Source organism: Zingiber officinale, chromosome 3A, assembly GCF_018446385.1.
Source record: "Zingiber officinale cultivar Zhangliang chromosome 3A, Zo_v1.1, whole genome shotgun sequence".
Classification (NCBI taxonomy): domain Eukaryota; kingdom Viridiplantae; phylum Streptophyta; class Magnoliopsida; order Zingiberales; family Zingiberaceae; genus Zingiber; species Zingiber officinale.
The window spans coordinates 106780611-106786725 of record NC_055990.1 but is presented as its reverse complement, the minus strand read 5'-3'; positions in this window follow the sequence as shown (position 1 = coordinate 106786725).

Genomic DNA, 6115 nt, shown 5'->3' with positions numbered 1-6115 from the left:
ATTAATAACATTATATTATAACAACTACAGTTTATAACTTTTATAATATCAACGGCTTAATTTTAACATAAATATGTTGGATCAAGAAAGTACTTAGATGGGATGAACAATAAATTCGTACTCATTCAAAAATCATCCAAAAAATAAAATCGTACAACAAAAAGATAAAAAATATAATAGAAAAAAAAACATGTTGATTTTACTTGATTCATAACTTCGTAACTACTATTCCAAATCCTGCAATCAATTTGACAATTTTTGATGGATAATTACTATTAACCTTCTTCTTCAAAAAAGACTTGTTTCTTTTACAATGGCAGGATACGGTACCAACGCTTAGATAGATAAGTACAAAAGCAATTAATATGAGTTAACTACAACAAATGAAGGTTAACAAAAACTAGGCTCGTTAGAGCTTGTAGTCACGGTGTTGAAGCATTGTGTAGTTGTAGTTTGAGAGTAGCTTTTTGATGGTGTAACAACACGTGGTGGAACTTGAATTCTTCAAATGATGTCGTTGAAGGTCAGAGCTTTGGCACGGAATGGAAGCTAAGACACGCAAAAAGGATAATCTGAATTTACTATTCGAATCCCTTTTTAAAGATGATTCTGGGCACTTAGACCAGTTTCAAGCGCCCTCAGCTTGTCTTATATGATCCACCTACATCGGTGTGTTAACCAACTTAGGGCTCTTGGATCACTTTTGAGTTCCTGGTCTGCTAACACTGCACGATCTGGACGAAGCTCTTCCATCGCATCTTTATCACTCCTCGAGCATATGGATCCTCCCAGGCGTCTTAAAACAGATGTGCACCACCCAATCACAATGTGCCACCTCATATTACTATGCTAACATTTGTTTTGCAAGAAATTGTCTAACTCTATATTGCAGGGAATGACCTGATCGGTTGACTGAACCAAAGGATCGGTTGACCAAACAAGGCTAACTCAGACTAGAGACTAGTTTAGACCAAAACAGAGCACAACCCAATCAAAGGTTGATCGGTTGATCGAACTTGAGGATCAGTAGACCGAACCATGATGATGTGGCACAGATCAGATATGGAAGTCTGGTTGATCGGTCGACCAAACCGGAGGATCGATCGATCGAATCGAAGGATCGGTTGACCAAAAGATCTCTCATTAATGGAGCATTAAGTGTGAATCTCAGTAAACAGGGAAGGTCCAATGTTCGGTCGACCGAACAAGGTGATCAGTCGACCGAACCATTAAACACCATTAACGCTCGAAGATTATATCTCAGCGAAGAAGAAGGGAGCGAGTTCAGTCAACTGAACTCGAGGATCGGTCAACCAAATGTTGACGATTCTTATAAAAAGGAGCTCGAGGTCCGAGACAGATAATGAGTTTTCAATTCACCTCTATGTAAAAGCTCTATTCGTGCTACTGTTCTACAATGCACCTTCAAGCAAGCTACTACTCCAACACAACGCCGACAAACTTCATCGATATTCTTTGTTCGGTATAATTATTATTTATTAGCTTGCATTGTACTTAGATTAAAATAAGATAGTAGATTGTTACTATCTTAAACTTTGCATATGTACGAATTGCTTCTCTCCGAAGGACTTCAGAAAGAAGAGTTTTAGTGGATTGCCCAACGATATGATCAAGGATCGCGGGTCTTGGAGTAGGAGTCAACCTACGCTTTGAACCAAGTAATCAAAACATGTATTTCATTTTCCACTGCATTTCTCTTATTTTTATGATACAAAAAGAAAAAGTTTTTAACGTATGATATTCACCCCCCCCTCTCTTCTATCGCTTTCTATCGATCCTTCAAATTTTAGTAATCATTATACTGAGATGGGCGGTCATTATCCCTCTCTAAGGGTCACATCATATTAATGTGATATAACCTCAGAGATAGGGTTACTCTTTGGGGGTCGAAAGCTGAGGATAATAAAGCTTGTTTGGCATTTAAGAGGTGTGTCATTAATTAAAGTGAGGATTGTCATGGATTTTCTTCTTTGCCATGTGTTCAAAGAGCCAAATTGAGATCTGGTCATATCACGCTATAGTCCAGTCAGTCGGACTCGCACCTCTTTCAACTAAACTTAAAGGGAAGATTAGTGATAAGGGGTATTCTCTAAAAGCTACGTGGCTAAGAAGGTCAACAATTGGGTAAGGATGATAGGCAGGGTCAACAAGGGAAGACTCTGACCCCCCGACTCCCAGCTACCACCGACTCCCAATTCCCGACTATCATGAACTCTCGATTTTCGACTCCCGGCTACCACCGACTCTTGGCTCCCAACTCCAGACTACCACTGACTCCCAACTCCCATATACCACCGACTTCCGCTAACTCCCAACTACCACCTGTTGGTGCAACGGGCCGGCAAGAGGGGAGGGGTGAATTTCCTGAAATAAGAAAAATACCGTCCTCGTACTTTCAACTCTTAAATTGCAACAATAAAATAAAATCAAATAACATAAAAGTACTAGAGAAGAAACTCAAGGATTGACTTGGTTACAACCTGAGTAGTTGTTAATCCAAGGCAGTTGCACAACTCACTAAGAATCTCCTTCTTTGAAGGCGGAGTAACCTTTTACACACTGAAAGCTCTAAGAGTTGCTAGTAAGTTAGTACAAGAGTTGATTCATTATTTCCTAGCTCCAGGAGTCATTATATAGCTCCTTGAAATTTTATCTCGAGTGTTCAGGGCGCCTTCAAGGACGTTGAGGGCGTTGGTGTTGGCCTTTTTGCATGTCACTTGGCACATCAAATTAATAAAGATTGAAACTCATTGTAATTAAAGCAAACACGTGTAGTAAGGAGTCCCAAGTCGTATTTTTTCAAGGTATACTAGTGAGCAAATTCTAGAATTGATTCAAATTGATTTCTCCATCAACAAGATCGATTACCCTTCCCATTTAATTCTCATTACAAATTGATCAACAATCACATTTAGATTCTAATGCTTCCTTAAATCTAACTCTTCAACTAAAATCACAATACCCTTTGAACTCATGAGCTTAATTCACTTGCTAAATTCAGAATTATATTTCAATCTCTATCACAATTAAATTCAACACTTAATCCACTCACTAAGTGTTCAACTCTCACTAACCAACAACAACAACATATTATGGAGGTAAACAATTCAAAACTCAAGTGAATTATCCAACATTCAAACTTAATCTCAATCAATAAACTCTGATATCTTAAGCAAGAGTTTGATCACACATTTAAGAATTAAAACTAAATAAGCAAAACCAAGTTAGTAACATGAATATTCAAAACTAGACATTAGTTAAACACTAATTAGCATCTAAACACTAGTTAGTATCTAAATAATAGTTAGTATCTAACAATTGCAGCAATCTAAAGAAACAAATCAGAGTTAACATGAAGAAATCAGAAATGAATTTCAAACAAAACACCAAGTAGCTGAATAGGGGTTTCGATTACAGAAATCAAAAGGAAATTTGATAGCAAAGCCAAGAATTCAAACGGAAATTGCAAAGAAGAGAATCAGATTATAGATCTAAGAAAAGTGATGAACAATTCAAGGACAAGATAAAGAAAACATAATCTATGGCATTCCACAAACCAAAACCTTGCCACAAGCTTTCTTCACCCTGCTGTCACTTCAGAATTGCCCTTTGAGAACGCCCTTAGGATAATTGGCTTGGATCTCGAGCTTCCAACTAATCCAAACGATTCTTCACAGCCTCTGGGAACACCCTCGAGCTCACAATCGGCTAGAGTTTACAATGCACAAGGAAACAGCGCTATGTTCTGGAAATTGCGACACCAATTGATTGATCAGATCGATTCCGGAGTTGCTGATGGAATGAAGAAACGGGAGTGTCGTCGGAGCCTCAGAGAACGCCCATCCAGCTCCGATGATGATGGAAATCGCGGATCAGAGAACGCCCCTGCATCCAGATTGCGGAAATGGTCAGAACATCAACTGCACGGACTGGAAAACGCCCCTGCCGCTTCTGTGACCTCGGACGATGATCGTCGGAGCTCAGGAATCGCCACCGGTGAAGATCGCTAACATCTGGATCTGGAATTGAGGAATGGGAACTCGGCGCTGCGACGGAGAAGACGAAGACACTGTAGAAGAAATCGCGACCGAGCCCGAGCTATTGTAACTTCTCACGCGGGTTTTTAAACCTCCTCAATTTTGATTAGACGGCTGAGATGCTTCTGAGATAAATCAACGGTGAAAGATTGCCTAAAATCCGATCCAAGGGTATTGATCTTCATCTACGGTCCAGATCTACTCTCCCTTAGGTCGGATGGACCAGATCTTCAATGGATGGCCCAGATCTCTCCGATCTTTAACGGATGGTCCAAATCGATTCATAGCTTGATCACCTCGTTTAACCCTAGAATCGAGCCTAAATGTGGTCTGATTTGATCGAGTCCATGACCCTTTTGATGCCTACAAAATAAGAATCAAATATTAGCACCAAATACCATGAAAATTAGCTAATTTACAATTAGGTCCAAAATCAAATGCAATATTGAGATATGATGTAAAATGTGAGATTAAGCTATGAAAATATCATTAAAACATGCATTATGAATCAAGATAATATAGCCAAAATCATGGTTATCAAATCCCCCCCACTTAATCTTGGACGTCCAGTTCAAGTCAAGAAAACTAAAAATCCTACTTAAATGGCACCCCCTAAACAAATTCCTAAACATGATTAGAAAATAAAGAAAGTAAACTATCTAAGATTATGACATTCCAAAATCTCAAGTATTCATGGACTTAAAACTTTACTCTTGGTTAACCACATAATAATTTCCATCAATCATGAATAAATTGAAATTGGTTTCACACTAAAAACCTCACAAGATAGAACTTTTGTGGCCCTCATCCTATCTCACATGTAGTCACAAAAGTGGAGGGCACTCATGCTACTTGTGCTTCTTGAACTACCATATGCTTGCTTATCTTCTACTCTCTACCATGATCGTGGAAATAAATCACAATATGAAGGTTGATCTTGAAGAAATAGGAAATATGAATTAAATGCACATCAAAGCATTAGTTGCAAGAAAAGATAAGAAAAGAAAGAATTAGCAACAAAGAAAAGATAAGAAAGAAAGTATGAGCTTTAGTTCTAGTGGAAGACATGGATACAAAAGAGTGCTATATAAATAAATACTTGACCATACTTCCCTCTTTTAACTTCTTCCTTAACATTCTTCCAATTGCTTCACCACTGATCAACAATTTCAGTTTCTCATTCCTTAAAAAAAAATATTTTATTCATTCCCAATTCCACCAATCTTCATTTCCTTAATTGCAATTCTTAACCTTTCAAAATTCTGGCACAACCTGCTCAGTAAAAACTTGACCTTTATTACCCTGTGCATCTCCTTTTTAATTGTTTCTTTCAAGTTCTACCAATGAACCTACAAATCCTTGAAAATTTTTGACCATTTGTTCACCTTACATCACTGATCCTTTTACAAAATAATTTTGAATTTCAGCTGTGCAATTCAATTTTAGCACTTTGATTCTTCAAAATTCTGTCACATAAGTTTGCAACAGCATTGAGAAAATGCAACAACATTTGCTTCAAACAATACAAGAACATCACTGCTTTTCCCTCTGGATTTAAACACACCTTTGATATAAAATCTACATTTCTGACTCCACTCAACATGTCACCATTTCATCAACAGATATGGTATTAATTTGCACTCCCTTGTTCTCTGATTTTTCATTCAATCCATCAATAAGACACTCGGATCATACCTTATCTCCCTCACACTTAGATCTTTGCTCGTCTCGAGCAATAAAACTCAACAAATGCTCAATCAACTCAACAATTTCAACAAATTTCTGCAACTTCACAGAATTTAGCACAACTGCACAGTAGGCATCTTCATTCTTGCAGAATTTAGCTCAGCAGTGATGTCACTTTGCATTTCAGGTCCAATTCAGCAAGGATTCACTGGATTTCATCTGTCAAAAGGTTTATACATTCAAATTCACAGAAGTCAAAGATGCTTCAGAAAACCTTGTTTTGCAAGGGTTTCAGAAATTCTGATATCAAACATTCCAATTTACTCAAATTGCTGCACTTCTTTGTATCAAGTGGTTGTTCTTATCTTTGT